The following is a 21,285-nucleotide window of genomic DNA, read 5'->3' as shown; positions in this document are numbered from 1 at the left end:
ATCTTAAGGGGTGAGGGAAGGCACCATGTGAGTCAACGGGAACTTGGAAAACATGACGTCAGTCACATCTCTCCTAATGCAATGGTTTAGATGGAGCCTAAAGCTAAAGTGCCTAATTCCTTGTGATGAAGGGTATTACTTGGTAATCCAATGCTTTATTCATAGGGGTTTGGGAGATTAAGGGAGAATTTAAGATATTGCAATGAAACAGATATTTTTGTATGCTACAAAGACGTAAACGGTGGTGTTGTTTGGTGGGTTTTATTACTCTGTGAGTGTCTGAAGGCTAAAAATAGACTTTATTTAATTTTTTTTATGGTGGCAGTATAGAACATCTCAACTTTAGTGATAACAAGACATCAGGCAGAATGGTTTCAAAGATTTTTATGATTATAATTATGCCCAGAAGTATGATGGAGGCATCATAGATCAAAAGAGATGTTTCTACCTCCAGCATTGCTTGCAAACTAAATAAAGGACAATAGAAGTCAACAAGTGATAGGAGAAACAGAAGAAAAACAACAAATCTTGCAATAATAGTGTTATGAGGACAGTCTAGAAATGGTCAGAAAAGTTTTAACTTCCTTTTGTTTAGAAACGAAAATACACTTTCAAATTCAGACAACTAAAATTTCTTCAAAGATTATAGTAATATCAGCTGTATTTTTAAAACTATAAGTAAATCATTGGCAGAACAGTTATTATTTAAAAACAGGATAAAAATGCCGATCAGTGGCTGATTTGGAAGGTTACCCTATGGGTAACTTCACATCATTATTTACAAATATTCATTAGAATTAGTGTTTCTTGAATCCTGACAGCTGGTTTCCAGCAAAAATTGTAGCAATATTTACATAAAAATGAATTCTAGAAAAGCAGTTTATTTAGCCTGTGGCTTTTTGTTACCTGATTTATTTATTGTCATTGTAATTTGAATCAGAGAAAACAATCTTACAAAAATGGTCTCACTACACCATGTGAAACAGCAAAAATTAGTGTTTGTAACTGAGCACAGGTGAAATGAAGATCTGAGGTAACAGGGAATTCTCACTCAGGCTCTCACGTCATTCAGGCTTATTAGACAAACCACAACTTAATTTTTGCTTTCCTCATTGTTCTCATCTGTTTTCTCCCCAGACACCCTTCATAAAATCTTCCTTCCTTTATTCAGTGTTGTTCCCCTGATTATTCTTATACATGCTTTTAATTAGAGTCTAGTTCAACAGCTAACTAACCTTCTGGAAAAAAAACCTACTCCAAAAGGCCAAAACCACATGAACTGCTTTCCATGCTTGATTACATGGCTGTAATTACAGAGATGCAGCCTTCTCAAGGGGTCAGTGGTTCTAATGAAGATGTTTTCTTGCTCCCCTGTGACCATTTCACAGCCTGATGTTTTAAATGAAATCCAGTCATCCTGGCTGGGACTCATTCCATGAAGGAGTTCACAATGCAGGCTAAGGGAATTTAAGTAGAACTTACTGGCTCAGCTTAACTTCCATTTAAACCAGTAACAATTTACAGCTTAGGAAAATCTTTGTAAAAACTTAGTAAAAACATGGATTCTTTTTGTATGAGAAGCTGAATTTGGTGAATCACTGGTACTGATGAATAAAGCAGAACCCATTCAAACTAAGGATTTGGCAGGAGGAGAAGGGAAGGAGGACGGTGTTTTCGCAGACTTGCCATTGCAATATTCATTTACCAATTTCTGCCTGAACTCTGCAGCTTGTCTCTGTCCATAGGCAGCCAACAGGCAAGAATCAGTACAAACAAGATGTCTAACTTAATTGACCTAACCTGTAAAAACTAAAAGACTAAGAAGTGTGAATTCACAAGTCTCCCTGAATAGCAGAGATGTCAGCAGTTAAGCACATGTCTGCAGAAAACAACCCCAAGCACCCCTACAAGTCCAGGGAGCTGCTCAGGTCTCTGGCATATTTAGGGAGTAGACTTGTGATGATACAATCTGTGTTCTGCACAAGGGGGGATCAAGCACTTGGGCTAAATTTTCTTAAGGAGTCCTTGGAAAGTCAGTGATGCCTCTCTCTGTGTGGCTCTAAAAGCTGTACGTTGAAGGAGATTTGGTGCTGTTATTAACCACAGGTTAAGGGAGCTGAACCAGGGCTAGGAGCCCACTGGTCACTCAGTGGATCAGCAGTGACCAAGGTACCTGTGGTAACAAAGGACAGTGTGAGTGGGAGTCATCCCCTTCATCTGACAAAAGATTGGCTGCAGGTGCAGAGAAACTGGCCTGCATACCTCCTCACCCCAAATGGGAGCTTTTTCTCTCAAAGTGCTGAAAAGTTGATTGTGATCACACAGTAAAACTTTCTCTGAGCTTTACAGTTATGTGGGCCATGGCAACAGATTCTCGTTTCCAAAAGCAACTCGTCTGAATTTGGTAGTCCCAGATCATATTCCTAGGCCAAAAACAATACCCACACACCTTCTGTTAACTAAATAAATCACATTATGTTTTAAACTTAATTTTAAAAAGTATAAATTCAATTATCCTAATGTGTGGAAACATAGGTTAAAAAAAGATCTTAACAATTATAACCCATTGAAAAGTGTTAAAAACATGTCAGTTTTGTCCCCTTTTTCTTTCAAAATGGATGAAAAATTGAAGCTGACTGCATTATTGCAGAAAACAATCAGATTTCATATTCCTGCAAGCAACACTGGGTTTACCCTGACACAAGAGATTATACTTGCTCAAACTTTACATCCAAAGTCAAAATGCAGAAGGGCCACATCACATCTCTCAAGCCTAGGAGAGGTTTATTCTTTACTCCACACACACAAACTGCACTCCCAACAGTGAATGCTGTGTTTACACACCAGCTGTACTAATTGCTCCCTGGAGACCCAACCCAAACCCAAAAAACTTCACCAGTACAGCTCCAAATTCTGAAATACACCTCCAAAGCTTTGTGCATTCTGTGAGTGCACCAGTGCCAGCCTGTGAACAGCAGCTAACTAATCAAAGACAAGCCATGTGGGAACTTTCTACAAGGGCATTTAGTTCTACTTCACTGGAGGGCAAGAAGACTCATCTAAAAATCTGGACTCCATAAACTTTCTTCAATTATTTTTATTTCAGTGGAAATAGAAGCACACTGACAGTTTCTGTTGTATTTTAGAGGGCCAATGCCACAAATGCCTCTAAAAATATCATGGTTATGCAAACTAAGTAACAGCAACCAATGTCACTTCTGATCTGCAAGGACATTAAAACATAAATTTGAATGCATTTTTAAAGTAAATACTTCAGAATTCATACAAAAAAATTCCTAATCAGCAGAACTGTCTCTTCTTGTACAGGGAACAATCACATATTTCCAAATTATCAATTCTTATTTATGACCTTGGGAACTGGTAAGAAGTAGAATCAATAGCATATTGATAGATGAAAATAACTGCAAATACAGAGAGCTCTAAGTTTTCAGAAACGCTTTGCTATCAGGCAAGATTTAGACAAAAAAAAGTTCATCTGACCACTTGGTGATCTCACTCAGCACCTGGAAAGCTAAACACTCTGTTTTGAGACCTTATTTGGTGAACTTCAGTAGTGAGACAACTGCAGCCTAAAAAAATATGAATCTGTGACACTAAGCTCTGTTTATACAATAGAAACAGAATGGGCTCTATTTACAAAATCACCTTTTAGTGTGCTTTAGCCTTGTATTTTACAGGAGCTGGAGTAATTCAATAATGGCTAAATAAATCTGATCCTTGTAGATGGTTTGTTTAACAAAACCTAGTGAGATGGAACAATATTGGCTTTAGGTGCACAAGACAGAAGTGGAGATAAAATTTTCCCTACTCATCTTTCACCATCTAAATCCTACAGAGGTCTGACTGCAGCCATGCCTTGCTCATAAATTATCAGGGGCACAGACTCCCTGTAAAATGAAAAGCTGTACTTTCTCAAGCAACACTTTGAGCCTCCAGGCTTCTGGTTACTCCATGACAGCTCAATAGAAGTATAAAGTAATCATTTTTCCCTAGAGTGGATATTTTTTCAACATTGAAATTGTTCTTAAAGGTGCCAAAGAAAAGTTACCTTAACCTACAGTAAATCCAAGACAAATTCCTGCCAATAAATATCTGTTCCTCTATAAAAAATGCTTACCTACAATTCTCCAAATACTTTATAAAGGAAATTAAAATACAATGTGCCTGAATTAAAACACAGCTACCCTTATAAAGAAAATTGAAATACATTTATTCATGTTTTACTTATGGAAATTTGGAGAAGCAGAGCCTTTGTAACTTGGCTAAATTTTTATGGAAACCCCAAAACTAGACTCCTTAACTCACAGTTTCCAGCTCTACTGACAAAGGCATATTTCCCCAGGACCCAGAGATCCAACTGTATGGTGGTAATCATAAAAAACACAGTATTGCTCAAAACTTAACACATAAATACCAAGTCCTGCCCCCAAAACTTGCTTCTATGTCAAGCCACTCTGACCAAAATGCAAGAATCCAAACTCGCTTTTTACAATTGCTCCAAGATAGGCTGAGTGCTTTTGTTGCATATTTTCATACAGCTAAACACACAACTATTAAAATTCTCATTACAAAAATAAAAAAACCAAACAAACAAACAAACAAAAACCCCAAAAATATCACCAACATAAAAACTAACCCAGAGCACTTGACACTTGCAGCTTTTCAAATGTGATAGGAAATTCAAGCAAAAATATTTTACTTATATATAAATTCATGTCACTGCAATACACTGGCAGACTAAAGTGTGCAATCCTCTCATATTTTCTTTTTACAGAGTAGCACATAAAAGAAGACAGAAAGCAATATGTGATTTTTTTTAATTATCCCATCCAATCACTTAGCACTCTAAAAGAACACTTGTTGCCATCTTCACATAAAGCATAGCTAAATTTATCTCAGATATTACAAAGCTACCAATCTCTCAAATACTCAAGAATGAATTATTTAAAACCACAAGATCTATGGGGTGACTTGTCTTAAAACCACGCCTAAGAAAGGGGAGAGAAGGTTTTTTCCAGGTTTATTCCAGGAAGCCTCATGGCTGTTCTAACTATGAGGCTTCATTGGCTACTTCACAGAAACACATTCCTCCTTGTTAGGCTGAGCAGCTCTGGGAGAACAGGGACACCTAAAAAGACCCATGACAAGAATCTAGTGACAATCACTCGACGTTCTGCTGCTACACATCTGTACAGAGAGCCCTGCAGAGGGCTGGGGGCAAGGGGCTGACTGCAGGTCTCCAACACCGACAGCCATGGAGCCAACAAGGATTTCTGGCAAGGACATGCTGAGAGAAACAATGGGATGGGATGGAGAAGGGGCCACAAGGGAGGTAGGGCAGTACTTCTCTGGGATATATGTCCTTGTTCTGGGTCCTGGGAATAAGCACAGCATAGCACAGCCATGGGATTGAGGTCAAGAAGCAGACATGGACCAAAGGCTGGCTCAGCAGAGGGAAACAAGACCACCCCAGACACAAAAAGTGCTCTGACCCATTTCCAGACATGCCCAGGAGAATGAACATTGTAACAGCTCGCACAGAAAGTGAGAAAGTTACCTCCATAGTAGGGAAAACTTAGCTGTAAAAACCTACCTCCACAAAGCCCTGGTGAGCACATCCCAGGGTGCTGGAGCCAGCACTGGTGATCTTTCTGTCTCTCCCTCTTTCTTTCACTCTACCCTTTATTCAAAATCCACCCCTATGTTTACATGAGAAGATAAGGGACTAACATACCAATTTCCATGCCAAGTGTATAATTTACCAATAAAACTGTCTTTTTAAAATCCTCAAATATTTGTGGTTCCTTTTCAACCACGGGCATATACAAATCTTGGGTGCTTCCCTTCCCTTCAGGGTGGAACACCACAATCCTGCAATGGCTTTTGAAATGTGCTTGCCACCAAAATGGCATTCTTGAAAAAAATCTTTTTGACTTTCACAAGTACACAAAACAGAGGGACTGCAATATGTTTCCCACTTGTCCTAAAATTTCCTTCACTTTTTATTAGCCATTGCATTATGCAGAAAATGCTGATCCTTCCTCTCTACCTTCCAAGACATCCTGACAAACTGAGAATACACTCAGCCTGTTCTGGATGCCTCGCTGCTACAGCACAGGGAGCAATGTTCAGCCACAAAGCAACCTTTGAAGTCTTCTGACATCTCCTGATAAGAACCAGGTTTCTGGCATTCTACATTAAATTGCCCAAGAGTCTCCCATATTTTCTGCTGGCAGTACAGATCCTGGCTCATGCCTTGACACTTTCAACATTTCAGGTTCCAGGTTTCAGAGATTGCTAGTCTTCAGACATCACTGCTTTTTTGCATGAGCTGGGAAAGGACTTGATAGTAAAAAGTGAACACAAAATTTGAGGTGGGATAGGGAGAGGGGAATCTTATTTCTGAGCCAGAAGCTTTTATATCTCTGTGGAAAAACAAGAATAAAGGGTACTCTCATTTTTTGTAGTATATAAATGTATGTTTAATCCATAACATACCTGAAATATCAAAATTGTACTGCTGTTAATCAAAGTGGTCCATATTTAGAAAAGAAACAAGAGAAGCTATGCTAAATACCCAGCATTCTACCACTTCTAAATCAAGAGAGTAACATAACCCAGTAACAGAATCTGGCAAAAATCTAAAAGAATAAAAACAAGGAATAAGTGCAAATGAGCTGCTACTTTAGTGAGGTATGCATATAGGGATACAAAGTTCACCTCACTATTCTGTGGACTTTTATTTCCTTAAAAATACAGCAAATGTTTGTTGTTTTTTTCTGTTATTAAATGCATTTTAAAGGTCAGAGCAATATACAGATATTTCATTTTACACCCCATTTTTTTATTTACTCTTGGAACTAGAATGAAATCAGAAAGTTTCCTATATCCAGAAGAAGCAATTTGGACAGAGTGTTTGCTTGCATCTAAAAATACCTTCTGCAGTGTTCTTATGTGATCACCAACAAATGAAGTAACTAGACATTTCTCTTAGCCATCAGCAGGAAAAAAAATGTTTAAATATTTAATATGCTTTTAAAAATGTCTACTGAGTCAAACTATTACTAGTTTTTTATTGTGACCAAAAGTAAAATGTTTAATTGAAACAACTGCTCCCTAATAAACAACCAGAAGCTGTGTGCACAAACGTGTGGCGTTTCCAGATTAGATTTTCATGCATGGCATTCCATGCATGATCTTTTCATAAAGTTGAATATAAGACAAGTTAAATAAGATCTCAGTCCAAATAACAAAACTGTAGAGAATCAGAAGTGATGATTCCAAAATAGACCTGGGCCTGCCTCCAGTGTAAACAACTTAGTATTAGTTTTAGGATGCAAAGCAAACATCCTAGATCTTATTGCTTCTTTTACTCACTCAGGTAAGCTTTACTGTTAAAATGGTTTTTAAAAAATTCTAAAATACTAGGGAGCAAAAAAATACTAGGGAGATATACTGCTATTCTAGGGGGATAAAAAATGAAGTACAATAAAATTTGGTCCAAATATGGTCAGAAATTTTTTTTATTGCCTTTTTTTTTTTTTTTAACCATACCTCTGATGCATATTCACAGTACAAGCAACAAACTATTTTTAAAAGGTTGGTTTAAGTAAACTCTCCCCAACCAATTCTACCACAGTGAGTTAAACAGGGATTTGGTTTTACAAGACCTGCATTGATGTATTTGTCAAGTTTGTTTAATTTTTTTGGACTAACTCTGCAGTCCATTATTTACAAAGAGCATCCTCAGGCATGTAAAATATCTGTGTAAATTATCAGGTTCATGCAACTGCTAAACAGTACAACATCCACAGAGAACTGTCAATAGCAATGCCTAAACTGTAGAGACTTTTGCTACATTTTCTAAACCAACATAGTCTTGTCCTGCTATTAAATAAACTCATTTTGCCCTATGATTCACTTCAGAATTCAATTTTTAAGAGTCATTTTGCAGAGCAGAAATAATTTCTAAAAATTCAATTGTCTTTAATAGAAAAGCAGGCTTTCATATATTGAATGCTGTTCTTGGAAGTGAAGCTCTTCAGCACTGAAATGAAAATCATATTTCAGTTTAAGTTTGCATTATCTCCTGCATGTCACAGAACAGTTGCCAAAGAAATGCCAAGGAAAAAGTGTAAATTGTGAAAAGCAACACTTCTGACAGTGGTAATCTCTGTGGCTGTGGGTTAACTGATCCCCACTGCACAGCTGAAGTTGTCCCATACCAAGAGCCAAGAGTACATGTCTTGAATGGTACAGCTTCACTGATAAAACTGATAAATGTTTGGGGATTGAGGTTTTTGCAATTATCCTTATTAGCTATTAGTTGCATTTCTATTTCTGCTGGCTGCCCCTAGCCTGTGCTACACTTGAGCATTGCAGGCAGAGATACCCTTTTTTTATTAGCCACAGCTTTTACTTTTATATTGCCTGTAGTAGGACTGCTCCCAGAGATAAATTTGTATTAGTGAAGCAAATGCATACTGGGAAAGTGTGAGAGAACTGTTAGACAGAATAATATTATTTGTAAAATTCTGAGTATTATGCACCCCAAAGTTTTTAGGATTCGAAGTGATGTAGAAGGAATGTACTTCTAATATCTTACATAATTCATCCTGATAATTTAAATAGTTTCTTAAAACAGCATTCCCTGGATGCCAGCTTTTGAAGTGTTTAACAAGATATACATAAAGAGGGTAATAATTATAATGGGGGTGTAATGAGCTTCACTATCAACTAGAGTCAAAGTACAGTCGATTTTTATCTCAGGTAATTATTGTTATGTGCAGTAAATGCACCAGCAAAACTGAAGAAATAAAGCCTTTGGATTACCTCTAGTGAAGAGAATTCACAAAAGAGAACATTGATTTTTATTCTGACTTCATTCTATGAATCTGACAGGTGTTAAGCTGCTAAATCAGAAGATCTGAGGCCTTGTGTGAGTGACATAAAACTATATTGTACAGAAAACACAGCACAACTTCAAATTCCACTGTGCCTTGGCTACAGGTGAGAAGAAATCACTTAGGTCTATGCAATTAAACAGCAAACCTTTCACACAAAAGGACAAAAACTCCATCTGATCAGCAGCCATAGCTGCCTTAGGTGTGAGTGGCAGAGTGCTGCCCCAGAGCCACAGCAGCACAGCCACTCTGAAATCCATCCCTTCTCCTAGGGAACAGAAGCTTTCATTTACAGGCCACATTCATTCATCCTACAGCCAAAACCACCACACAGTTCCTAAATATTGCTGCTGCATTTTGTGGTAAGGGTTATCAGGCTGGTCAGGGCCTGGGCTGAGGTCACTGAGCTGGCACAGAGCACTGGCACTACCAGCTGGTTATTCTGTTTACTCTGCTTAAAAGGATTATTGGCCTGTTGGGATGGACTGGACTACTGGCCAAAAGCTGTAAGGTCATTACATGCAAGATCCAGTCATTTCAGTCTTCCAAAGACAAAAATTTCTTCTACTAAATTTTAAAAAGTTTTTGTTCTTGTTTGTTTTTTTTTTTCCTATGTATGAATAATTTCTCCTTTGTATCTCCAACTGTCTTAAGCATTTAAACAAGCAATTTTGTAGCTGAGATCAAAATTGCTCTCTGAATTTATTATCCTTAAACTAATTGAAAATTATGACTGGCTCACTAAGGCAAAGAAGCCCAACTGGTAAGCACTGAAGATGGTAACACTTTGCTGCTCACTCAGCTGGTAACAATTTCATTTTCAGCATTATGAGAGACTGAGTAAACAACTCACGTCAGGCAGCTGGAGAGCTCCAACCTAATCTTGTAAAACCAGTGTTGGTAAACCACAAACCTGTCAAGGTGCCTTCATGTGCTGCTTGGCATAGTAATTATGTCATTAACATACCATGTTTTTATATACACCGCTGGTAGATACACCAATTAAATTATAAGCAACTAACAGAAGAAAGGTAGGCATGAATAGAAGTAAATTCAAAGCAAATTCACTTCCGTTCCAAACCCACTCCTACAGAATCAGAGGTGTTCTTTGAAGTCAACTGTAGCTTAAATGCAGGTTTATTTTAAATAATTTTCCATTTTCTACATAAAATAAAATCTTAAATGATTTTCCACTTTCTACAACCCAGTATTTTCTGTTCTGCAACATTATCTGAAAACAAAGCAGAAGAACAACAAATAAAAGCACTAATTCTATGTTTGTGAATATTTCTTGGAAACCAAATAGCTGCCTTGTTTTATCACATTCATCCCTCTTTTCAATTGTGAGAACTCTGACAAACACATTTTGATGTAACAACTGCTTTTGTAATTGCCACTGATCTCTCCAGGCAGGCTGTGGGCTGCTGCCTGTCCTGGGCCCCTCAGAACTCCATTACAGCTGCTTGCTGTGGTTATGTAACACATATTTATACATGACTTTTTATGTAAAATACTTCACAGTTCTCAGTGTATGTTAAGTTAGGAGCCTATTTTGAAAGTTCTTCACCAAGTCCACCTACAGTGGCTCATACCCACCAATCCACACAACAGATTTGCAACAAGCAATTCAGCCAGGTCCAACCCTTTCTCAGATTGTAGCTGTGGCTTTTCAAGAATGCCAAACTCAGCTACAATCAGTCAGTCTCTGAAGAATCTCATACTATTTGTGGCAACAGCCATGTGAAAGAAGTACTTCAAAGGAAAACTTGACTTGGTAGAGGAAAAAAGATCAGGAACTTCAAACTCCAAAATACTCCAGGCAGCACAGACAGTGGTTATTTTACAGGAGTTCAACCCAAGCCATTTCTCCAGTATGCTGGGCTTAGTAAAATATTTGAAAAGTTGAAATAACTCAAAGGTTTATTTGCTTTCTGAGGGGAAGTTTCTAAAAGTAATTTTTATTTTTTCTAACTTTTTTTTCTTTTTTCTACCCCTGCATGGATGTTCTGAGCAACCTCCCCACTGGGGCGCAGAAGAAAACCTTGTTTTGTAATCTTGAGATAGGTTTTGAAAAATATTTGAAAAAGCAGATTAACACTCATCAGTACCATTGCTATATTTTAAGATAAATCTCAGAGTAAAGAACTTGAGTAATACTGAATGAGGAACAGTTGAGGATTATTTGATCCTGTGCCTCATACAAGGAGGCTGGAAGCTGATGAGGGTTATCTACTATCTATCAGTTTCATATGGTGTGGCTAGGATAGACATTACAGATGTTTTTTACAATGAAAAAAAAATTATTTTTAAATAGATAATCTAAGAAACTTTCCCATCAAATACTAAAAGTAATCACAACACAAGATGTGTGACTCAATTGGTTTGCTTTGTGATACAAACCTATTGGTCCTATTTTTAGAGATTTACTAGGCATTGAGCATATTTGTCCCCTTTCTTTATCCCTGTGTGCTGTGACCACATCCTTTTTTCATTATAAAAATCCTTTAAAATTATTTATTTCTTCATATTCTGGGAGTATAACTGAATTATTATTATTATTAATAATAATAATATTACTTTAAGGAAATTCCCCCAACAGGAACAGGTAAGGTATACCTACAGAAGTAAAAACTAATCACCAACAAAATACTTTGCCATTCACACAGAAGGAAGCCCAAATATTACAACATGCCTTTCTTTTTAACTCTGCTTAACATTTTCTGTTTCATGGTTTTCTTTTAATGCACCAAACATATGAGTGCTGCTAATACACCTTGTTTCTACTTATTTGTCTTTATACAGCATATGTCTGCTTTCAACATAGTACTTCTACCTGCTTTTAGGCTTAAAACCCTACCTTCAAGATATGCTAAATTAAAGAGAAATATTACAAGAAGGACCCAGAGATGTGTCTCATCACTAGCTTTCATCTTGAAGAGCCAGTTAATTCCATCATTGCTATTAATTGGACTGCCAGGCCAGAACAAAGGGTGACCTCTCCACAGTAACCCAACACTGTAACTTTACAGAATTTGCATTATTTTCTTCTATTGTATCAGGAGGATAAACATCATGGCCAGAGTAATGACCAGGTTATGGCAGGCAGCACAGGACAAAGCACTGATTCAGAAACCTTGAGGTGTTATCCTGGCTTATAAGATAAGCATGTATTCTATTGCCATCTGTTGGAGGTTGGACAGTTTTCTTATCTCTTCCAAGAACAATGTCTCCCTCCGGGGAGATATCTTCTGTTAATTCTTAAATGACTCACTGCATAACTAGTAAAGTTACATCATCCCATTGTGAGATTCTCCACCCAAAGAGAAGAGCCAAACATTCCTACTACATAAAATCAGCACTTTTTGAGACACCAGAACAGCCCTTCGCTGGATTCCCAGAGGAGCAGCTTTCTTCTCTGGTAAAGTCCCAGAAGAAGACCAAGCCCAACTACTCCACCACCAAACCTTCAGAGAAAACTACACCCTTCAACAGATCACTGCTTCAGCAGCATTTCATCTGCCAATCCAAGAAGAACAGCCACCATTTAACTGGACTACTACCAACATCCTGACTCCTCAGGGTGTCAAGTTTCTGACTCTATCACTATTTTTATTTATACTAATTACTTTTTTTTTTAATTTTTATTTCGTTTTTTCCTAGTAAAGAACTGTTATTCCCAATCCTGTATCTTTTCCTGAGAGCCTTTTAATTTTGAAACTGTAGTAATTCAGAGAGAGGGAGTTTACCTTCTCCATTTCACAAGAGGGTTGCCTTCCTTCCCAGACTCCTGTCTTTTCAAACCAAGACAGGTGTGCTTCACCATTTCTGACATCTGTGCCACCACGGTCCCAGCTCAGACCCTGCCTTTGCCTCCTTGCCCACTGCACGACACAAGCACACACAGTGATCCAGAAACCCCCCAGCAGCAGGAGCAAAGGCACAGAGTGAAGATCTGCTCCTGCATCTGCCACCTGCCCCTCCAGGAGCCTTGGAGCCTCTGGGTGCCCCTGCTGGTTCTCTGCCAGTCCTGCCCGAGCTCTGTGCTGCAACAGCCTCGGACTTGAGGCACAGTTTGCTTGGGAGGCACCTCCCTGGCCAGGACCCATGAGCTCAGCTTGTCAGCATATCAGAAGAGAAGCTGTCCTCTGAAAATAGGCAATTTTATTTCATGAGGCAACAGTCAGCTGTGCAGTGCTACTCAAGGAACTCTCCCCACTGAGATCAGTCAATTTCTTGCCCTGTGTCTCACCCCTTCACTATAAGCTTTTATGAGTGCAGTAACTGTCTATTTTGGTGCCTTTGATGAAAAAATTATTATTCATTGTGTAAGATTTCCCATCATATATATAAAACCATATATTTCATACTCATCACGTTAAAAATGGATGCATTTTCATCAACATAATTAATGTTTGTTGTATTATCACTCAAATAATTGCATACAGTTGTAGCTGGAGAACACCATAGCTCTGAAATAACACTCTTCATCTGTAGATCAATGCAAATGCAGCTGGTAATTCAGCTTTTGTGAACAGGTCATTAGCATGACTAGCATATTAACATCTCAGCCAAGGAGCAACACTTAGAGGCATTCTTCTAGGGGTTAATGAAAGGGCTTAATATGTACTTCAGCAGTGATTATTTCCAAGAAATTCATTAAAGGCAAATGGCTATCACTTGGATTTTAATTCAAATTCTAATTTTAATCTGAACAGTTATTGTAGGTGTTGCCTGACTGTTAAGAATATATTCTTGCTCCTGATCCCATTGTACCTTGCTGAGATTTGTTCAAATTAATTGTGTATGGTGCTACTGATTAAATTCCCTGGGAAAAAACCACAGTACTCATATATAATGACTAATTCTCTCAGCTTATTGATCCTAAGTTCAGAATCATTATGTCAGTGCAAATGCAGGATATAGGGAAGATGATATGCTTGGATCATAGAGAAGAGCATTGCTTGAGCATAGTGCATAGCATTGATATGCTCGGATCATATCAAGAGTAGCAGCTCACAGCAGCCATAACTATTTCACAATAAAGACATATACTGTTATCTACTTTATTTTGCATTCATTTCAGCTTCCCACTCCCACCCCCAAATCAAATTCTGACAAAGCAAATAAATACACATACTCCAAAGAACTACTTGGAAGCGTTCAGCATATTCATATTTTTCACTGTAAGGACCCACACTGGAATCCTCCAGTGAATTGTCACTAGAAACAAATTGAAGAGCATCACTTGCAATGACCTAAGGGCTAAGGGCAAGATAGATTCATGCAGCAGCTACCTGCTGCTGTGTAAGGGCTACAATAATTTCTCATATTCCTTCAGCTAGGCTTTGTTTCTTGTAGGGCAATCTTCACCCTTCAGTCTGAATTTTTTGAGGGCTTCTTAGAAATGCATGCCCAGAAAGATCAGACCCTTCAGGTAGAATTGCATCATCCCTTGATTCATAATGCCCCTGGTAAGTGAGCCCTCATTCACCAGCTTCTCAGCTGACAGTTCAGCTACCAAAAGAGCAGAGACCATTGTGCAAATGCAGAGATCCAGAAATACTCTTTCAAAATTAATTCTATCTAATTGCACGTGGGAATACAGTAAATAGAAGAAGGAATAAAAATAAATTAATTATTCGAAATTCTTTCTCTGTCTTACTGAGGGAAAACAGAAATGTTAGATTCAACTTATCCCAGCCTCGTTATCTCTCGTTATCTCCTAGGGGCAGGGCTCGGCTCGAAGCTGCTTCTCAGTCACTTCTGGAGTTTTCATTTTTAACCAGAGGTTTGTTCAGTCTGAGTGTGCTGAAACTCTTCAGCTCATATTTAGTATCACACCCGGAGATACTGAAGATAAAATTTAAAACATCATTAGCACTCAGCACAATCTACTAAATGATGCCAAAGGGATTCTTGTAAGCTGCTCCTTGTCTCCTGCAGACAGAAGAGGAGAACTTAGCAAGAGATAACCTTTTGCATGCAAATAGCAAAGCAACAGAAACAATGAGAAACAACAAAAAAGAAGCAAGCAATATTATATTCATAAAAATAATGCAAGAAGCTCCCAACAAAGCAGTAATGCTGCTTATTTAACCAGCAGGATACTGCTGCCTTGCACAGGGACAATGCTGTTACAATATCACTCAGAAATTCTGTGTTAAATGCTCTTCAGCATTTTTTTAAATGTTCAGGAGTGTGTATTGTTTATCAGCTTTTTTTTTTTTTATGTTCTTGCACTGGAAATACTAACCAGAATTTTTTATCCAACAGGGCACTTTTTAAACCAGATGTAGATACTAACAGGCAAAAAACCCCTACCAGTATTGAAGTTACACAGTGCATGAGAGACAAAACAGAATCTGAATCTATTTATTTGTATGGGTTTGGAAAGAACCTGCCTTGACAGAAACATTTTGCATTAAGAAGAAAAGAAAGTCAGAACTCCACAAACACTGGAGACATACACAGGGATATTTTTTTTTTTTTACTTTTTTTATTTATTATGCGCTTTTTTTTTTTTAATTTCTCCCTCTTAACATTCTAGAATGTATTATCTAGTGTTTTGTACTTCCTATATTGTGCACTGGTTTTATGCAAACATGAGGTAACCCTAATTATTTTAATTTCAATTTCTGTTTCCATCTACGAAGTTATTAAATAACTTTCCTTCCTGCTGTTCTAATTGTATATTAATATGTTTAAAGGGAATTTCTTACATTTTTAGGTAATTTGCTAATATTGTAAATTGAAGAAGTATTGGTACTATATAAATTAATTGTGACACATAGAAACAAATCTTTCAATCTCTGCTAGGCAAAATAAAATCAGAAAAGTTTTACCTAAACTAATTCTAAATAAGATCTAGAGGAGTTGATCACAGGCAGGAGCTGGGACACCTGTCAAAAACCCTCAGGAGCACTGGAAACTTCATCCTCAAGAGGGAATTTACTCTGTACCATGCTGACCACACTCCTGACTTTGCTCACCCAAGACTTCTTCTCTAAGAACTGATGAGCATGCAGGTCTGCACCAACCTTCCTGGATGTATTTGCATATATTCATATTGATAAGCAGAACTGTTGAGCTATTTTATCACCACTTATGTAAAAGCTGTAGGAAAAAACTGGTGGACTCACTGCTGTGTATATTTAACACTCTCAGTTCACACTTCTTCATAGTAATAAATTATATTTATTTTATTATACTAAACCTTCCTAAAAGCAAAGAAAAAAAAATTAATCACAGATAATATGCAAAGAATAAAAAATACTTAATCCTTAATATCTCTCTCTTCTGCATACAGAGAAGAAGAAAGGGCCAGGGAAGAGGAATTTCTCTTGTGTAATTCTCTTCTGGAGATTAATTCGATATAGTACATGCCCCTGTGGATTAAGAAATTTCAGATACATTAAGTATACATACACCTGTTCACTGTCTCACAGATATGGAAAAAAGGATATCTCTTCCAAGAGACACTAGATACTTCCAAGACAGAAAACAGAATTGTACTCAAGAAGGAACTAAACAACTGCCTGTCCCCTCACAGCAGAAAAACATCCTTCTATTAAAATAAATGCTACTGTAATGGCAGCTGATCTGCATAATGTTATGGTAACATGCAGTTCCTTTCTCTGAACAAAAGATGCTGTTTTTCAAAATTAACTTTAAATCAAACCACCAAGAATTGCTTACAATAAATAGCTGCATTACTAGACTATATATTCATAATTGTTAGTTTATATTTCTCTGAAGATAAAGATAATTTATCCCATAAAATGAAATGTTCCTTGTATCTCAGAATCATAGTTGGTTGTGCTTTGGACAAACATTCTTCAATATCTTTGGTGTCCCTTCCAAATTGGTAAGAGATTTATACACAACCTGTGTGCCAAGTAGTGCTCATTTTTGCTTTTAGAAATGCAGTTGGCAATAAGTAAACTGGAAAAATTTGCAACTCTTCTGAATTCTGTTCTCAGTTAATTGTAAGTGCTCTTTCTTTTCTCTCAACTTGTATGCAACTCATTACACTTCAGCTTTTCTTCTTGGCCTTGATAAAACCTGACACAGTAGTTTTCTTTCTTCTTAATTAAAAATATTTTTTACTTTGTTGTAAGGGTTTGGGAATGACATTATTGTATTTGACAAGGGAGGATACTTGAAAGAAAACTACTTTGTGGGCCTTTCTGCACCAGGTCTGTTTTTTCCTGCCTGAAATTGTGAGGCTTTGTATTTGGTAACCCAGATGGTCCCTTCTAGTCTTGCATTCCTTAAAAAGGACACTGAGTACTGTAAACTGATGCCACATGGCACACAAAAATCACAAAATTCTTTAAAATGTCATGCAGCTACCAAGCAAGTTTTAGCCCCATTAACGCTGTTTCACTAAAGGAAAATTACCATTTTCAAATGCAGTTTGTGTTAACAAGCTCTGAAATCAGAAGATTAAGCTAGATTTGTCATTAAGCATTATCATAAATGCAGCATATCTCCCCCAGATCTGCAGCAGCAGAAGTAGGATTATTGAAAATAAATGAAATACATAAAAATCTGGCATTTTATTGGACGTGATGTACCTAAAAATAGTCACTAAGATGTGGAGATGGGTATTTGATGAGTACTAGGAAACCAGTTTGTACCCCAGGAGCAGCAATTGTTCATAATCCATGGAATAACCTTCATAGAGTTATGTGGTGATGTGCAGCTCAAGACTGGTAAGAACTTTCAACCTAATAGGCAACCCTGACTACACAAAACCACACTAAGATGTGATGCCAAGGAAACAAATTACTTCAGCCAGGATCCAAGGCAGCAGGATCTAGAAGGTAGGAATAAACTTGGAAGGAAACATTAAGGAAAGCATCAGCAGCAAATCCAGTTTGGAATAAATATGGAGATGAATTCTGGAAGATTTATTACACATTTGTGTAACAGTCAACAAGGATCTGAATCATTGCTCTTTGTGCACATCCCTGTCAGGGTACACTGCTCCAACTCATCCTTTTCAAGGATCCACATCAGGTATCCAAACATTCACTGTGGCCTTCTCTTCACTAAGAATGCATTTGAGAGAGCAGGAGTGAGTTTGTAAGCAGGTTGCCATTAAGAATTAATTAAGATTGTTTCTTCTAAAATTGTGAAATCCGTATGAGGCATTATCAAAAGTTTTCCAAATGATAAGCCTTTCTAAATCACCCTTGCTTTCACACAAAGGATTTTTCAAAGGCACAAAGAACATTTTGGTGCTCAAATGCCTTTAAAAATGTCTTTGATAGAAAGTCACCAGGGAAGTGAGTTAGTGTTACACCTCTGGCTTTTCCAACACTACAAGTCAGTCTTTTGTTTCTCCTCTACAGAAAGAGCAACAAGTTTCTTGTTATTAAGAATTCCCCCCACACAAAGCATTGAAGGTGGGATTTTCTCATCTCCTTAGAAGTCAGTATCTTAAATAAGTCTCCATCTTTGCTTTGCAGGGTTCACAGAGCTTCCATAATTTTCTTTTCAAACAATCTCTAAGCATCTCTTATTTAAATCCTCTTGTATCAGCCCACAACAGTAATTTATTTAATGATTTGTTTGCTTTCCCTGCTTTCCCCACTGATCTATCAACATGGTCAGTTAGCTTTTTGTCCTTTATGGGATTAAGGAAATTTTAACCCAAACCTCTCCAGTATACAGCACTGTTCAGAGAATATTAGTGTAAACAATTCCAAAATGCAGCAGAAGACAGTAAAATCACTCAGAGAAATAGGCAAGGAGGAAGCAAAATCCCCCATTTTGGATAGAGGTGAGAGTTTACTAAAGCAGTGGCACTTAAAGAGATAGGAGGTCCCTGCTTCCTATCCCCAAACTATAGAAAACTGAGCAAAGGTATTAATAACAAAGTTCCCCAAAATACACATGCCACAGGTTTTCTCTAATATTTTTTCTTTGTTCATATTTGGGCTGATCCTTATTTAAGGCTGCTAGCAGGCTTTTGCTGTCATTTACCCAAGTACTCTTACCCTATTAGGCTGGGACAGGATAAATATCAGAGAACCAGCAATCTCCCAGTTCTCCTTAAAAGGATTGCAAAGTAATGACTCCAACTGCAAAGGGTCTTTGTTAATGCATATATAAACTAAATAACACTTGAATTGTTAGGGTGTGTGTTAGTGAAGTCCAAGCTTTTGCTGTCAGACACACAGATAAGCACCAGCTGCAAAGTATGGAACAGTCACATTGCAACTCTAGATTTAAACTAGGATCTCACACCATGTACTAATAGCCTTTCACATTTTGGAAATTTCAAAAATTCACTGACTATTCCTATCATATTTGTTCTCCTATAATATTTTATATTATGGTGATGGTGTAAGTAGAATTAAGCACATGGTTATATATGAAAAAAATGTGCTATTACACACACATTTAAAATACACACTCTTAAAATACAAAGAAATAAACAACCTGTGACTTGCATAGTACAAGCCTCCTATCCTTACACAAGTTTAAAAATTGAGCAAGTGCAGGGCATACAGCATAGGAAGTTCTCCAGAAAATAAAAAATATACTTTTAGTTACTGACTGCAAGGACAGTACACAGTGTCCTATTGAGATCTTTATATTATTAATCTAATTTTACAAACAAATATTGCAGAAAGAGGAAATTTCTCTTACATATATATTCCTGATTCTCTAGTTCAATAAAAATCATGAAACATTTATTGATTCACTTACCTCTACTTACAGATTGAATCAAACTGCTAAAAAATTCACTTGATGACTTGATGACAGCCAAGTATGGGAAAAACTTTGGGAAAAGCTCTGCACTTTCCAAGATCAATTGATTAAATGCTTTTAGAATCCAGCAGCCAAAACCAGGAATCTTGACAAGAGCACTGCAATCAGAGTGCTAATGGAATACATGTTGCTATCACAGTACAGACAAAAGAGGTCAAATGCTATTATTCTTTGTTATTACTGAACCCTGCATGCCTGACTGCCCATCTGTGCAAACACTTGCATGGCATAAGCTTCAAGGAAAATAAAATATGAGAAAAGAACTGTAACATAAAGTAGAAAAACCCCACAGCAGAAGCTCTCCTTGGTAGTTCACACCATAACAGACACTGATACAGAACCTTCTGAGGAGAGTTTTCAGATCAAATGTTGTTGCTCTTTTTTTTTTTTTTTTGCAAAGGTCACTTTCGGTTTCTGTGCATTCATGATGAAGTGTTTTAGAAAATCTCTAAACAAAGCAGAAAATGTCTAATAACATCTCTTATGTATTTGTTATTCTTTTTATGGCAGAGACACTGTATGTGATTGTACTTGAACTGCTCCTCTCCTTACTTGATCACTTTGTGTTCTGCATTAATTCATCACCTCTCCCATTCAAATTTAACATTACTTTTACTGTCACTATTTTTTCATTATTTATTTTCTTCTCTCTTTCTCCACTACAATAATTCATATTTAATTTAGCTATTGATGTGTATTTTGATAGATTGCTATATGAAATTCCAGTTTAATAAATCTACATTATAAACAATTCTATCACGATCAAACACACTGAAATACTTGTATGCTAGGACCAAACCTACCCAGTGTGTCAATGGGTTATGTTGAGACTGTTGTATATCACCTTTTCTCAGGATGAGTTGCATTACCATTATTCTAATTTTTTAATACAGTCACTATGCTCTTCACACCTAAACATGTTCAACAGCATTAAAGACTGATAATTATATAAAATTTCCTAGTACTCTGACAACCAACATTAACAAAATGAAATTTTAAGCACTGGCATTAAGATAATTCCTCTCAAAAGGAAAAAATAAATAACTTGAAGAACTGGTTGCTTCATTAAGTACAGCTACTTCTTTACCAGTATAACAACATCAGCATAAGATATTCAGTTTGGGGATTTTTAATTTTGTCAAGATCTGCTAGGAGGGATGACCCAACCAGCTTTCCTAATATCAAAAGCAAGGAAGCAAGCAGCACTGAGCCCCGTCAGGCAGCATCATAGCAAAACTCAGAATTACTTCCCCATGATAATTACAAGCATATTATAGAAGTCTTAATTAATATTTTTTTCCTCAGATATACAGTTCAACTCTAGCTTTTTTGCTTGGCCAGTAATTAAGCAAGGCCAATTTTATTCTCAGATTTTAGAATTGCATGGGGATACTCAACAGACTTCACTATCATCTTGGGAAGTCCTAATGACACAACTCTGCTGCACTGACTAAATATTCAAAGAGATTCCTGGGAGAGACCCCCACTGCCAGCGTCGTACAGCTGGTAATATTTTATATAATCCTTGCTGCCAGCCCTGGATTAGGATCAACTGTGCCCAGCTCCTTTTTAGCCCCCT

At 37.2% G+C, this 21,285-nt stretch overlaps 1 protein-coding gene across 3 annotated transcripts in view; it reads right to left on the bottom strand.

Moving 5' to 3' along the window:
- Window positions 1-21,285, bottom strand: part of SMPD3 (sphingomyelin phosphodiesterase 3) — a 102,259-nt gene that overhangs the window by 37,580 nt on the left and 43,394 nt on the right. Inside the window, exon 1 of one of the 3 annotated variants that reach the window (XM_085589643.1) lies at window positions 5,615-5,698. The exons of the other annotated variants lie outside the window; for them this stretch is intronic. The gene's annotated coding sequence lies outside the window, so the exon portion shown is untranslated. Of the gene's footprint in view, window positions 1-5,614; window positions 5,699-21,285 lie in introns of those variants that run through there. 3 annotated transcript variants of the gene reach the window in all.

Source organism: Lonchura striata, chromosome 11 (assembly GCF_050655825.1).
Source record: "Lonchura striata isolate lonStrDom1 chromosome 11, ASM5065582v1, whole genome shotgun sequence".
NCBI lineage: Eukaryota > Metazoa > Chordata > Aves > Passeriformes > Estrildidae > Lonchura > Lonchura striata.
The sequence above is the reverse complement of the archived record's forward strand: the minus strand, read 5'-3'. Positions and strand labels throughout refer to the sequence as shown.